Below are 17,067 nucleotides of genomic sequence, written 5' to 3' on the forward strand. Positions count from 1 at the left end.
ATTCAGATTGTTATTATTAGGTTTACAGATAGCAACGAGGTAAAGATCACATCTGGCACCCTAGCTGCGCCAGTAAACTACTTCTGATTGCTAAAGTGTGCTAAATTGTGTGCCAGAACTTTAAACGTTAACAAAACTCAACAACCTAATCATTTGTTGGAATTCCATTTCATTTCTTCATTTGAATTAAGATTGAGAACTCTAAAAACAAGCGTCTTTATAAATTCACCTTATGTTCACTGATTTGGTTCAGGTTATAATTGATGGTTACCAGGGACAGTTTCGGAAAGAAAAACAAAAGGAGTTTGAGATCTCATCTGCTTTGTTTATTTTCAGTTTTGACTTTCATTGTTTCTCAAATTTCAAGAGCTTTTTCAATGTCTTATCACTTTTATTTCAAAACAAAACTTCGTTTGAACGCAAAACTGTAAATCAAACAACGCACGAAAACTTAAATGTAATTATACAGAAAAAATTTATCAACGAAAAAGAAAACTGGACAACTAAAAAGCATTGCATCCTTCCAAAACTTTTTTTAACTTTTATAGCTCAGTTGTCTGACAAATCACTTCAATCAAGCTGTGGTGGTTTAATCACATCAGTTGCAATTATACCATTTTCAGTTCTTTCTGTTCCATTACATCCTCACAATAATTTTTAATTGCCAGTGGGAACAAAAAAAACTTTACAAACATGATCCTGATTGTGTTCCCTTCTAGTAGAACCAGCTAGATGTTCGGCAAACGTGTGACAACCCAACAGATATTGGCAACTTCTACGAACTCCAGAGTCAACCTGCCTCACTCCGTCTTTTAATTGCACCCCTGTTCAAGGTCGGGGTTCATCGCTGAGTCCTTAAAACACAAAGAAAAATCTTTTTTACCTTTTTACAAGCTTCAAACAACAACTTGTGGATCAACTTTGACAGCTCCCTAACTTTGAGCGATAATTCACTGATAAAACGCTCGGAAGAACCAAAGATACTTCTATTGAAAACTTCTCTGCAACTCCTGAGAACACAGAAAACCCCTCAGTCATCAACTCTCCGAATAGGAAAAAATTTTCAATTATGCATGAACTCTTTTACAATTCCGAAGAATTTAATTTTTTGCATTGATGTTACAAAAACACGTGAGCGTTCATACCCTTAACTGTGATAAAATCCTTTGAACGCATGTTGCTGACCATTGGCTTTCTATAATATTTTCTTCTGCATTTTACGTATTCTTCTTTATGTTTTGGTATAAGGAACACAAACAAAAAAAAAGGAAGATTCAGTTTGTATTTTGAATTTTTAACAACTAACTTTATTTTGGGAGCTGGAGTCAATTTGGAATATTGTTTCTTACAGTTTAGCACAAAATCTGATTCGATAATATTTTATTTGTTAATATACCTAACAATACAGATACCTTTACAGAAAACGATATATGGAAAAGGATTCAAGAAGCTAAACTTTGGAAAGTTTTATGAAGCTCATCTCCAACTTAACTTTCAATTTTCAGCTTTTCTAAATGAACTGCCAGGTAAATTTTCAGTCATAACAACTAAAAACTTTTTTGTCTTCGTCGAAAAAATATTTCATGTTGACTTTATTGGTTCAAGTTGTTTCATGAACTTCTCTCTAAGCAAATATTTCATTAAATGTTGAAATCAATCGTCTCGGTTTTTAAGTTACTGCTTCATCACTGGAGCATCGCCATTGATTACATTGATTGAAGGATCACACATAAACTATTTGCTATTTGGTGCTTCCTTGAGCAACTTTCTGAACTTGCCCTCAGACAGCTCCAGGATCTGCTTTAACATATATAGCTGGTTTTCTCTCACTTGTCAAATTCGTTACAATTGTTTTGAAGGATGGTAAATAAAAAAGTTCGGTTGTACAAAATTTGAACAGTAACGCAGCAAGTGTGAGGTTTTTGGTCCTAAGTCAAAGCGTAACCGTCCAAATTTTTGTTTTGTTGCTAGTTCATAAGTTTCTTTCAAAAATTTTGCGTTGGTTTAAATGTTTTCCAAGAAATATGAACTGCTGTATGTCTCTAGGTGATTTGAACAAAGTTGATTTGGGTTGTGTTTGGTCCAGTTTTTCAAAACCATTTACTCAATTGAAATAAGTTGAGCTTAACGAGGTCCGGCATATGCAAACGCCAAAAAATTCTTTATCACTAAAAAACGCTTCATAAAAACCATCAAAAAAGCGCAGGCAATTTCCCAGCTCCAAAACATATTTGAGTCCGGTAAATTTTGTGAAAAGTTTGTTCAGGTTATGTTGTGCTTTATTTTGGTTGCTCAAGTTGATAGAAGCAATAAAAGGATTTGAATTTTCGGTTAAAATTTGTTTTCAATAACATTTAGAATAGAGGCGCCAATTTCCCGCAGCACGAAGGACAACAATTGGCCTATTGTTTGTAAAACGATAGTGGGCTGAAACTGAAAACCATAAAGCTGATTCGATTGAAATTGAAAACCCTAAAACTGATTCCTCACAATCAATATGAAAAACACAAGTTTGATCAAATAAACTACAATTAGAAACACTATTAGTTTACTTTTGAGTAACACAGACAGCTTCTGATCGTTGTATTTTAGAAAAACATTTTTTCTATTACCGTCACTCTTGATTTTGTTCATTGAAAACTAAGTAATTCCATTACACATTAACAGCAGAATCCATCTGGTTGTCTTTATCAATAATTTTGCAAAGAAGATTTAACAACAATGAACTCGAACTCAAATTTTTTATATTAGCTCATTATTTTGTTAATAAAAACGTTAACCCAAACAGTTAGATAGCCAGTGCATTTAGAGTCTTTGTACCCCTCCCTGTATATCAGTTTATAGTTTGCTTGCATGCCATACCCTTTTCATAGCAGACAATTGACGCCACATTGCCTTTACTGCAATCGTTTTCTTTTGCAACTCTCAGGGAGAAATTTGTCGTTCATGGTAAATGGAACTGGTGCTTGCAACTTGTGCCTAGGTCAAGGGTTGGTTTCAGTCCTTTCATTTTCTCCTGTAAAGAAATGTTGAATTTGAATATGATCAATCATTAAAAGAGACTTCATTAGCGTCTCAACCTCAGTTATGTTGCAAATAATCTGTCGTTTTCTCAAAATAGATAGCCTTTGTGATTTGAACTTCTGCTCCTTAGTTAATGATCAAGCCAGCTGATTGCCATTCGTTGCTTTCAAACCTGGAGATAAATTCACTTGAAGATCTGAGGGAGATATCTCCTCCACTGGACGGCTCATTGGCGACTATTGTTCGCCAAGAGAAAAAAAACACTTTCCTTTTCCTTTGGCACAAAGTTGTTTTCTTTCGTTTTTCAGGCAAATAGTTAGAGTGTAGAGCACAAGTATAAAGTGTAACAGGGATAACGATATCTTCAAATTGTGGGCACAAAAGTGTCTCAAAGTCGATTACTTCCTTCTGGAATATTGTTTTCATTAATTCAGTCCTCTCCTTCCATTTTGCATGAGTTATTCATGACGAAAAACGACTTTTGCAATAAAAGTTTGAGATATAAACCATTTGGTATAAGTGCCACTGTTCCAAGACATCCCATGAAAAAAAATGCTTACCAAAAGAATAAATTTTCTCTCACCGTCAGAATGTGAGTTGTATGAAACTGATCGAAGGATAAAGATTGTGTCATAATATTTGTTCAAATGATTTGATAATTCTTTGTTAAAAAAAACAGTTTTCTTATGGAAACCTTCAAAATCTATAAAAACAACTTTGGAGTTCAAAAATCCAACAAAACTAATAGATTCCTTTTAAACATTTTCACGAGCAGCTATACTCAGATTTTCTATCGCCAGAACATTAGACCAGTCATGTTATAAACGTTTATGATTGGACATGGCAGATATTTATTTGGAGATATTTATAACCAGGACCCTTTTGACAGGTTCCTGTAACAAAAATATGACCCATTATGAAATAATGCATGTTTTTCTTTTATTTTTTACTAATTAAGGTATATGTCTAGCAACGAATTGTCTATACCAATAAAGCTACTGTATTCTCTCAATTGAGAGCAGTTTCCAATTTAACGTCTGGTGCAAAAAAGACTTTCTGCCAAAAAAATACTGAAACATTGTTTACTATATTACGAAAAGTCTATTTTTATTTGATCGCAAATTTCAGGAACTTTTTCTATCGTTGCAATGATTGCCGTGCCGCTTCTCAAAGGTTAAACTGAATGAATGAACAATATTTGCTAATTTTATGTGACAAAAATCAACTTAATGATTTTTTTTAAGATTTGGAATCTTATCTTTCTTTTTATTGAAGACGTTTTCATAAAAAATACCATTTCAACAAAAAATCAGTTTTTAGTGCACTTTAATAGCTCAAAATCAATATCATATTATATTAAAATCTTACTTGTTGCTCCAGAACAATTTAAAATCTTTCGAATTTTCCTCCCTTTTTTTAATTTTGAGTTTTTTTAGCGTTTTCAACCCTTCTTACTGCCCTGCTGAAAAAAGTGAAGTCAACAAAAAATCACTTTTGAGTTCTCTTTTATAGTTCTAAATCAAAATTTTGCAAAATATAACGTAACAAATTCTTATTTTTCCACAAGTTTAACAGACTTGGGTTCTTTTCAGAGCTTGAAATCTGCCTGCTGTCTATTGATGATTCCTGTGAGAAAATTGTCACTGATAGACACTTTTCAATACTTGCAACTGACAGACTTCATAAAACTATTAGTTGAGTTCTTTTTTTGCAACTACATAGTAGGAAGTCAGAAAAAGGTGAAAATTCGTAAGTTCGTAAATGCATAGGTAAGTTTTTATATAGAATGGTATCGAATTTGAGCAGTAAAAGTACATTTAGAAGTGATTTTTTTTAATTGATATTTTTTATGAAAACTTCTCTAATAAAAAGAAAGATTCCAAATCTTCTTGAAAAATTAAAATACTAAATCAGTTTTTTTCAGATAAAATTATCATGTCTTTTTCATACATTCGTTTAAGCCTTTGAGAATCGGCATGACAACCAGTGCAACGGTAGATTAAAAAATCGTTCAGAAAACTGATGATCAAATAAAAGTATAATATCCGGAAAATAGTGAACGCTTTCAATATTTTTTGGCAGCATGGCATTGTTTGGATTGAGACGTCAACTTGAAAACCGCTCTCGAATTAACACCATAAGATCCTGGTTATTCATATGTTCTGGCTTGTCCAATCGCAACTCCTTATTATGTTGACATGACTGTTATAAAGATTTGCCTGTTCTTCAGAAGAATTAAACGGAATCTATTATGTTTGCTCGAAAGATGTTGAACCCAAAGTTCTTGTGTTAAAATTTTAGGGTCTTCGTCGTACATTGTTTCGATTAGCAGACTGAGTAACAAAACAATAAAGTAAACAAAAACGCTAAAGTAAAAATTGAATTTCGAGTTCATTGTTGTTAAAACTGCTTTGCAAAATGAGTGTTAAGACAATCGGATAAAATCAGCAGATTATTTACTTTTCAATGAAAAAAATTCAGACAGAAGGTCATGGAAACTATGTATTTCTTGATTACAACAATCAGTAGTTGACAGTTTTACGAAAGTTATACTAAAACTGTTTCTAATTGTGGTTTTTTGCTCAAACTTGTGTTTTTCATTCTGATTGTGAGTAATCAGTAATATGATTTCCAACTTCTACAAGCGATAAACTTCTCATCGACGTTTGTGGTCCCTTGTGCTGTATAAAAACGAAGCTCGTTTTCTGATGTCATTGAAAAACAATTTTCACACAAAATTCAAACCCTTTCATTCTTCTATCAGTTTGAGCAACCAAAATTTAGCAAAATATAAGGTAACCCAGATATAATTTTTTACTAAATTTAAACCAGAACTGTTTCTAATTGTGGTTTTTTGCTCAAACTTGTGTTTTTCATTCTGATTGTGAGTAATCAGCATTATGGTTTCCAACTTCTACAAGCGATAGACTTTTCATCGACGTTTGTGGTCCCTTGTGCTGTTGAAAGACGAAGCTCGTTTTCTAATGTCATTGAAAACAATTTTCACCCAAAATTCAAACCCTTTCATTCTTCTATCCGTTTGATCAACCAAAATTTAGCACAATATAACGTAACCCAGATATATTTTTCTACTAAATTTAAAAGATTTTCGTAATTTTCAGAGCTGGAAAAGTAACTGCTTAGTTTTATTGAAATCAATAAATTGTTTCTAATAGACAGTTTTCAAAACTTGCAACTGCCAGACGTCATAAAAATATTGATGTGGTTTATGTTAAGCTTATCTTATTCAAGCTGAGTAAATGGTCACAAACACTTGATTTGAACTCAACCCAAAATATTATGTTCAAATCAGCCAGAGACATGCAGCTTATCACCTATGTTAGAAAATGGTTGACCAACACAAATTTCTCGAAAGAAAGCTTTGAACTAGCAAAAAAAATCAACACTTTGAACACTGACTCATTGACTTACATCTAAAAACCTGAAACACCTTGCGCTACTAATCGCGTTCTAAAACAATAATGTCCAACTATTTTTATTTACATTCCTCCTAGGCTATTAAAACCTATTGGACAGATGGGAGAGAAAAAGCTTGTATAATGAAACAAATGCTGGATCTGAGAAATTTGAGAAACTTCTCAACGAAGCACCAAATAGTTTTATATACTTTCTGTGTGGATGTTCCAGTGAATAAGCAACTACTTAAAACCAATAGACCAAAATCATTTCAACAATTATTAACAAAAAATAAGTCTAAGGAAAAATCTAAATGTTTTTTTGACCAGAAAATCGGAACTTTTCAAAGGGTTGAGATTCTCTTGTTACATATTCTTAGAATTCAGATAAAGCAAATTTACGAAATTGTGTTGATCCAGAAATGAATGTTCTTTTCAAGGAACCTAAACAACGAAGAAGTTTTTGATAAACTGACGTTTGAGCAAAACGCAACTCAGGTATCTTTATAACAAAAAAATAATCCAAATTTTAAGAAACACAAGGAAAGAGAAAAAATTATGAGACGCAGTGACTAACAATGATAGAATGGTCAAGAGAACAAAGATTAGCATGCAACAAGTGATCTATACAATGTAAAATTCAGATCGATCGTTAGCATCGACAGTAAAATAGAGCCAATAGTTAAAAAACGGAAAGATTCAATAATTGACACAATAATATCAGAACTGAAGTTAGTGATTGGATACAAAACAAAATGAGCTTCCATTATCTTTTGAAAAATTCAATTCAAATAGCTTTTCTACAAGTGAAGAATCATTGTCCACTTATTGACAATGAGCCTCACGGAGTGCAGGTAAAAAATTTCTTGCAAAAATTGTAACAACCTGCAAAAAAACTTACTTGACAACCTATTCTAAACTCCTAATTAAAGATGATAGGTCGGTCGCCTTAGTTTCGAATACGCACGGAAAAAGAAGGAAGAAAATCGGAGACAAAAGTAACAAAAAACAAGGACACGATTTGATGAAAGTAAAAAAAAACAAAGAGACGCATAGAAAACAGTGGGATCTCTATTGATGATGTGCAGAAACATGACAGGCTCTATTCAAACGGACCTGTGTCATTTGGAAACAGAAAAAGATTGCATAAATTGAGTTACTTATAAATGAAAAGATTTTAAATTGTTTCTGCAAACAAAACCAGGATTAAACAAATATCGTTCACATCGCCTCAACTTTCCGAGCCTGAAGGTGGTTCTCAATTACATAAATTAAATCTGGTCCGTAGATGTAACATATGCCGGAAAACTATAAAGAAAAGCAATCAAGGTATAGAGTAACCTATTGTGGCAGTTGATTGTTTGTCAAGGTGTCTCAGTGATGAGCCACTGTAAACAAAATTTGCTACTGAGACAGCAAATGTCATCAAAAAGATAAGCAGTAAACAACTGGAAAGAAATTGGGTTGATGATGGTATGGAGTTACTAAGTGGATTCAAAACGTACTGCAATGTAAGTGGATTGCATTTATGCGGTAATTTCAGAAAGAAGTCTGCTTCTGCAAAAACAAATATATGCTCTTCGAGAAATATCGGGAAGTTTTTGGGCTGGAAACCATTCGATATTCATTTAAACAAATATTATTCAGTATCAATACGTCGGGGAGGCAATAGTGCCCTCCTTAAGTGTCATTTAATCAAAAAGAAGATTGAAAAATGCTAATGTCTGCCAGCTTGAACGGCTATATATAACTGTTTTTTTTTTCAAAATTGGACATTGAAAAACTTCTTTTAAAAATAATTCAAACAATTTCTCTGGAAATAGGTCAAGTGTCCACTTTTCAGGGATTGGTAAAGTCATTTCAACGTTGAAGTTCAATGAATTTGGCGTGTAAACGAATGAAATCGTACTATATCAATCAAGCATCTACAATTCAAAATTATTCTGAACATCACAGACAAAAAGAAGTGATTTTGAAGCTTGAGCAGGTGGCATATATCAAATTGCTTTACTGCTCGCATCAAAATAAATTTTACCAGCAGCGAAACTAATCGGAAAAAAACTTTTTATAGAGATCCTGGCAGGCGCTGAAACAATCTGTTTCAAATACAGTCAAACATTAAACAAGACGTTTTTTGCCATTTTGAATGCAAAAAAGGCGAGCGATTGAATCTTGCACTATCTAAATACTACTAAAAGAAGAATAGTCATTTCAAATCATAAACAGCCTATGAAAAATTCGGTGGGATTTCCTTGCCAAATTTAAAGCTATCCGTAATAATTTACTAATCAAGGCAGCAGATAGTTCCTCGGATTTATCTGCAACACCATCGCCTCTTGCAATTTTTTATGATCGATTTTGCCAAAAATTAGGGCGCTTCAAGTAGGATCCATTTTTTAGTATGAGATTACTGGTGACAGAAAAAATTTTATTGACCTACAAAAATTTTGAAGGTTAAAAAAATGTAAAATGGTTCAGGCTTCTGAATTTGATTTGAAATATGGTGGAGCTGCAACAGAGGTAACCAAAACAGACGCTCCTTAATATTGTAATAATGTTTTTTTTCGCTATTTCCTGACTGCGCAGTATCTGACAATAGACATAACATTTCAAACGCCAATGGAAATTATTCTCACAGAAGTTTCATTAAAACTGAATTGTCACACAACTTCGATAAAGTGTCTAACTAGTTAGCTTGCCAAGGCTATTCCTATGAAGACAATCCTAGAGAATATTCAGCAGCTGACGTAAACATTGGTTAGACAATCTGCTGGGCAACCTTACGGAAAAGCAGCGAAGATTTTTCTAAGTGTTAAGACAACCAGATAGACTCATCAGATTACTTAGTTTTCAATGAAGAAAATTCAGACAGAAGGTCATGGAAACTATGTATTTCTAGAATACAACAATCGGAAACTGACAGTTTTACTAAAATTAAACTAACACTGTTTCTAATTGTGGTTTTTTGCTCAAACTTGTGTATTTCATTCTGATTGTGATAAATCAGCATTATGGTTTCCAACTTCTACAAGCGATACACTTCTCATTGCCGTTTGTGTTCCCTTGTGCTGTTGAAAAACGAAGCTCATTTTAGAATGTCGTTGAATAACAACTTTCACTCAAAATTTAAACCCTTCCATTCTTCTATCAGTTTGAGCAACCAAAATTTAGCACCATATAACGTAACCGATATATATGTCTTACTAAAATTAAATTAACACTGTTTCTAATTGTGGTACAATCGGATAAAATCAGCAGATTACTTACTTTTCAAGGAAAAAAATTCAGACAGAAGGTCATGGAAACTATGTATTTCTAGATTACAACAATCAGAGGATGACAGTTTTACTAAAATTAAACTAATACTGTTTGTAATTGTGGTTTTTTGCTCAAACTTGTGTTTTTCATTCTGATTGTGAGTAATCAGTAATATGATTTCCAACTTCTACAAGCAATACACTTCTCGTCGCCGTTTTTGTTCCCTTGTGCTGTTGAAAAACAAAGCTCATTTTAGAATGTCATTGAAAAACAATTTTCACCCAAAATTTAAAACCTTTGATTCGGAAAGAGTTCAGTTAAAAAACGGAAAGGTTCAAAACTTGACACAATATTGTTAGAACTGAAGTTAGTGATTGGATACAAAACAAAATGAGCTTCCATTTTTCTTTTGAAAAACTCAATTCAAATGGCTTTTCTATCAGTGAAGAGAATCATTGTCCACTTATTGACAATGAGCCTCATGGAGTGCAGATTCCAAGTTTCTTGCACAAATTGTAACAACCTACAAAAAACTTACTTGACAACCTATTCTAAACTCTTAAGTAAAGATGATAGATCGGCTGGCTTAGTTTCTAAAACGCGCGGAAAAAACGTTCTGGGTGAGCTTTACAGTGAAAAAGAAAATAAATTAAAACCCGTCAAAAAAACGAACTCAAAGACCACAAAAACAGCAACAGCAAGAGAAAATAAAAGAAAATAAAAAAATATGCTTTTGTCAAAAGTTTCTACTGTTTTTTGGTCCAACGTTTATTCATTTTTGGAATCGTCAAATTGAGCATATCAGCGTCTTTCTCTGCTGTGAAAAGTTTCAATTGCAATTTTCTCAACTAAATGTTTACCTTCAAAAATATAAGTGTTACAGATTTTTTGCATCGAAAACCCAGTGAATCCAAAAACACACACACACACGCACACATCCATACACACACACAAACACAAACACACGCACAGGCTAGAGAACAGATTTGATTGGCTGATAAAAAATAGTGTTTTGAAATTGGTTTTTACATAGAAATCTGTAAGGTGGTTGGGTAAACAGTCCTTTTACAATCGTCCGGTAGTCAGACAGATAAATATTTCTTATTTATGCAATAAATTTTGTATGGTAATTGCGGTCTTCAGGTTCGTTGGCGATCTTCTGTCAAATTAAAAAAAAAATTCAGATTGTTATTATTAGGTTTACAGATAGCAACGAGGTAAAGATCACATCTGGCACCCTAGCTGCGCCAGTAAACTACTTCTGATTGCTAAAGTGTGCTAAATTGTGTGCCAGAACTTTAAACGTTAACAAAACTCAACAACCTAATCATTTGTTGGAATTCCATTCCAATTCTTCATTTGAATTAAGATTGAGAACTCTAAAAACAAGCGTCTTTATAAATTCACCTTATGTTCAGTGATTTGGTTCAGGTTATAATTGATGGTTACCAGGGATAGTTTCGGAAAGAAAAACAAAAGGAGTTTGAGATCTCATCTGCTTTGTTTATTTTCAGTTTTGACTTTCATTATTTCTCAAATTTCAAGAGCTTTTTCAATGTCTTATCACTTTTATTTCAAAACAAAACTTCGTTTGAACGCAAAACTGTAAATCAAACAATGGACGAAAACTTAAATGTAATTTTACAGAAAAATTTTTTCAACGAAAAAGAAAACTGGACAACTAAAAAGCATTGAATCCTTCCAAAACTTTTTTTAAATTTTATAGCTCAGTTGTCTGACAAATCACTTCAATCAAGCTGTGGTGGTTTAATCACATCAGTTGCAATTATACCATTTTCAGTTCTTTCTGTTCCATTACATCCTCACAATAATTTTTAATTGCCAGTGGGAACAAAAAAAACTTTACAAACATGATCCTGATTGTGTTCCCTTCTAGGAGAACCAGCTAGATGTTCGGCAAAAGTGTGACAACCCAACAGATATTGGCAACTTCTACGAACTCCAGAGTCAACCTGCCTCACTCCGTCTTTTAATTGCACCCATGTTCAAGGTCCGGGTTCATCGCTGAGTCCTTAAAACACAAAGAAAAATCTTTTTACCTTTTTACAAGCTTCAAACAACAACTTGTGGATCAACTTTGACAGCTCCCTAACTTTGAGCGATAATTCAAAAGCAGCGGAAGATTTTTCTTTACATCAAAAAAGATCTTTTGAGTGGTGGGACGCTGCCTTGCTTTTCGAAGAACATTAAAAAAATGTTATAATTTTCGATGATGCTGCGAAATCGTACAAAAACCTCAGAAACCAAAATCGTATGAGAAAAAAATGACATTGAACGATGACGTGGTTTCTGCAATTGATAACACTTGACAAGTCCAGCGTCAATTCTTGATTCCATTCTGACAGCCCATTACTTCTTCTTGCTGACAGTCCATTAAATAAAAAAAGACCAAAAGCGCTTATAATTCAACGCAATATCAAATATAGCCTACCTCGTCAATGGACATAGAATTAAGTTTTCTGAATAACCCAGCAATATGATTGGGGTGTTTGATCTCACTATCACTCAGCGAGCGTGGCAATATCTAATTCATCCCGAACTCCCCATTTTTACAATTTCAATTGATTTGAAATTGTCACTCGCCTTACCAAGTAATATAGAAGTTCTCCGAGTTGGCGGAAAATTCAAGAAATGTTTTTTAACGATTCTGCTTTTGAAGTTTCAAAGAATCGCATTCGTACAAACTGACGGATGAAGACGATATAGTGATTATTGTTCGAGCATGTTTAGTGATTATAACTTTGATAATACAAACTTCTTGGTATAAATGCAGCTGATATTCCTCCACTGAACTTATCTCAGAAGTTTCATTAGCGTGAATGTATCAAATGTTCAATCAAGTGGAACACATTGGACACTCATTTATCAGAAAATTTGAGAATACCTTTTTGCGGATCCCATGGGACAAAACCTAATTTCATATAAGTTTTTACTCAATTGCTAGCTTCATTCCACAGCTAGCTTCAATTTTTAAACATCTGTCCAGTGGTATCCAAGTCCCTGCTCTTTGACAATAAACAGTTGAAGGTTGTATACAAGTATGGAATAAAATAAAGTTTATTTAACTCTAAAACTCTGTAGAAACATGAGAAATATCAAACAAAACCTAATAATGATTCACAGGCAAAACTCCGCAGAAAAAATTGTCATTGTGCGTCCATATGTCAACAATTTTAGCAAACGTTGTAATTGGCTTTTCTTAGGAAAAAAATCTGAAGTTTTTCGAAGTTGTTCAAAAAAAGCATATGATAGTTTAAATTAAGCATCAACCTTATTACGTTAAAATCTTTAAACAATCAAAAAGTTCTCTTAGCAGTCTTTGTGTTTTCATTTAGATTTTTTTTACAGAGGTTGCCTTCAGGGTATAATCATTTTCAATGGTATTATTAGTACTAGAACGAAAGTTCCGGTTTTCTTTGTCAACTATTCAAACTCTAAATTGTTATTTAGGTTGATAGTCACACTTCTGATCTAATTCTTTCTGAATAATTTCAAGAAAATAAAAAAATATGCTTTTGTCAAAAGTTTCTACTGTTTTTTGGTCCAACGTTTATTCATTTTTGGAATCGTCAAATTGAGCATATCAGCGTCTTTCTCTGCTGTGAAAAGTTTCAATTGCAATTTTCTCAACTAAATGTGTACCTTCAAAAATATAAGTGTTACAGATTTTTTGCATCGAAAACCCAGTGAATCCAAAAACACACACACACACACATCCATACACACACAAACACAAACACACGCACAGGCTAGAGAACAGATTTGATTGGCTGATAAAAAATAGTGTTTTGAAATTGGTTTTTACATAGAAATCTGTAAGGTGGTTGGGTAAACAGTCCTTTTACAATCGTCCGATAGTCAGACAGATAAATATTTCTTATTTATGCAATAAATTTTGTATGGTAATTGCGGTCTTCAGGTTCGTTGGCGATCTTCTGTCAAATTAAAATAAAATTCAGATTGTTATTATTAGGTTTACAGATAGCAACGAGGTAAAGATCACATCTGGCACCCTAGCTGCGCCAGTAAACTACTTCTGATTGCTAAAGTGTGCTAAATTGTGTGCCAGAACTTTAAACGTTAACAAAACTCAACAACCTAATCATTTGTTGGAATTCCATTTCAATTCTTCATTTGAATTAAGATTGAGAACTCTAAAAACAAGCGTCTTTATAAATTCACCTTATGTTCAGTGATTTGGTTCAGGTTATAATTGATGGTTACCAGGGATAGTTTCGGAAAGAAAAACAAAAGGAGTTTGAGATCTCATCTGCTTTGTTTATTTTCAGTTTTGACTTTCATTATTTCTCAAATTTCAAGAGCTTTTTCAATGTCTTATCACTTTTATTTCAAAACAAAGCTTCGTTTGAACGCAAAACTGTAAATCAAACAATGGACGAAAACTTAAATGTAATTTTACAGAAAAAATTTTTCAACGAAAAAGAAAACTGGACAACTAAAAAGCATTGAATCCTTCCAAAACTTTTTTTTAACTTTTATAGCTCAGTTGTCTGACAAATCACTTCAATCAAGCTGTGGTGGTTTAATCACATCAGTTGCAATTATACCATTTTCAGTTCTTTCTGTTCCATTACATCCTCACAATAATTTTTAATTGCCAGTGGGAACAAAAAAAACTTTACAAACATGATCCTGATTGTGTTCCCTTCTAGGAGAACCAGCTAGATGTTCGGCAAAAGTGTGACAACCCAACAGATATTGGCAACTTCTACGAACTCCAGAGTCAACCTGCCTCACTCCGTCTTTTAATTGCACCCATGTTCAAGGTCCGGGTTCATCGCTGAGTCCTTAAAACACAAAGAAAAATCTTTTTACCTTTTTACAAGCTTCAAACAACAACTTGTGGATCAACTTTGACAGCTCCCTAACTTTGAGCGATAATTCAAAAGCAGCGGAAGATTTTTCTTTACATCAAAAAAGATCTTTTGAGTGGTGGGACGCTGCCTTGCTTTTCGAAGAACATTAAAAAAATGTTATAATTTTCGATGATGCTGCGAAATCGTACAAAAACCTCAGAAACCAAAATCGTATGAGAAAAAAATGACATTGAACGATGACGTGGTTTCTGCAATTGATAACACTTGACAAGTCCAGCGTCAATTCTTGATTCCATTCTGACAGCCCATTACTTCTTCTTGCTGACAGTCCATTAAATAAAAAAAGACCAAAAGCGCTTATAATTCAACGCAATATCAAATATAGCCTACCTCGTCAATGGACATAGAATTAAGTTTTCTGAATAACCCAGCAATATGATTTGGGTGTTTGATCTCACTATCACTCAGCGAGCGTGGCAATATCTAATTCATCCCGAACTCCCCATTTTTACAATTTCAATTGATTTGAAATTGTCACTCGCCTTACCAAGTAATATAGAAGTTCTCCGAGTTGGCGGAAAATTCAAGAAATGTTTTTTAACGATTCTGCTTTTGAAGTTTCAAAGAATCGCATTCGTACAAACTGACGGATGAAGACGATATAGTGATTATTGTTCGAGCATGTTTAGTGATTATAACTTTGATAATACAAACTTCTTGGTATAAATGCAGCTGATATTCCTCCACTGAACTTATCTCAGAAGTTTCATTAGCGTGAATGTATCAAATGTTCAATCAAGTGGAACACATTGGACACTCATTTATCAGAAAATTTGAGAATACCTTTTTGCGGATCCCATGGGACAAAACCTAATTTCATATAAGTTTTTACTCAATTGCTAGCTTCATTCCACAGCTAGCTTCAATTTTTAAACATCTGTCCAGTGGTATCCAAGTCCCTGCTCTTTGACAATAAACAGTTGAAGGTTGTATACAAGTATGGAATAAAATAAAGTTTATTTAACTCTAAAACTCTGTAGAAACATGAGAAATATCAAACAAAACCTAATAATGATTCACAGGCAAAACTCCGCAGAAAAAATTGTCATTGTGCGTCCATATGTCAACAATTTTAGCAAACGTTGTAATTGGCTTTTCTTAGGAAAAAAATCTGAAGTTTTTCGAAGTTGTTCAAAAAAAGCATATGATAGTTTAAATTAAGCATCAACCTTATTACGTTAAAATCTTTAAACAATCAAAAAGTTCTCTTAGCAGTCTTTGTGTTTTCATTTAGATTTTTTTTACAGAGGTTGCCTTCAGGGTATAATCATTTTCAATGGTATTATTAGTACTAGAACGAAAGTTCCGGTTTTCTTTGTCAACTATTCAAACTCTAAATTGTTATTTAGGTTGATAGTCACACTTCTGATCTAATTCTTTCTGAATAATTTCAAGAAAATAAAAAAATATGCTTTTGTCAAAAGTTTCTACTGTTTTTTGGTCCAACGTTTATTCATTTTTGGAATCGTCAAATTGAGCATATCAGCGTCTTTCTCTGCTGTGAAAAGTTTCAATTGCAATTTTCTCAACTAAATGTGTACCTTCAAAAATATAAGTGTTACAGATTTTTTGCATCGAAAACCCAGTGAATCCAAAAACACACACACACACACATCCATACACACACAAACACAAACACACGCACAGGCTAGAGAACAGATTTGATTGGCTGATAAAAAATAGTGTTTTGAAATTGGTTTTTACATAGAAATCTGTAAGGTGGTTGGGTAAACAGTCCTTTTACAATCGTCCGATAGTCAGACAGATAAATATTTCTTATTTATGCAATAAATTTTGTATGGTAATTGCGGTCTTCAGGTTCGTTGGCGATCTTCTGTCAAATTAAAATAAAATTCAGATTGTTATTATTAGGTTTACAGATAGCAACGAGGTAAAGATCACATCTGGCACCCTAGCTGCGCCAGTAAACTACTTCTGATTGCTAAAGTGTGCTAAATTGTGTGCCAGAACTTTAAACGTTAACAAAACTCAACAACCTAATCATTTGTTGGAATTCCATTTCAATTCTTCATTTGAATTAAGATTGAGAACTCTAAAAACAAGCGTCTTTATAAATTCACCTTATGTTCAGTGATTTGGTTCAGGTTATAATTGATGGTTACCAGGGATAGTTTCGGAAAGAAAAACAAAAGGAGTTTGAGATCTCATCTGCTTTGTTTATTTTCAGTTTTGACTTTCATTATTTCTCAAATTTCAAGAGCTTTTTCAATGTCTTATCACTTTTATTTCAAAACAAAACTTCGTTTGAACGCAAAACTGTAAATCAAACAATGGACGAAAACTTAAATGTAATTTTACAGAAAAAATTTTTCAACGAAAAAGAAAACTGGACAACTAAAAAGCATTGAATCCTTCCAAAACTTTTTTTAACTTTTATAGCTCAGTTGTCTGACAAATCACTTCAATCAAGCTGTGGTGGTTTAATCACA

This window comes from Convolutriloba macropyga, chromosome 5, assembly GCF_964194025.1.
Source record: "Convolutriloba macropyga chromosome 5, txConMacr16.3, whole genome shotgun sequence".
Classification (NCBI taxonomy): Eukaryota; Metazoa; Xenacoelomorpha; order Acoela; family Convolutidae; genus Convolutriloba; species Convolutriloba macropyga.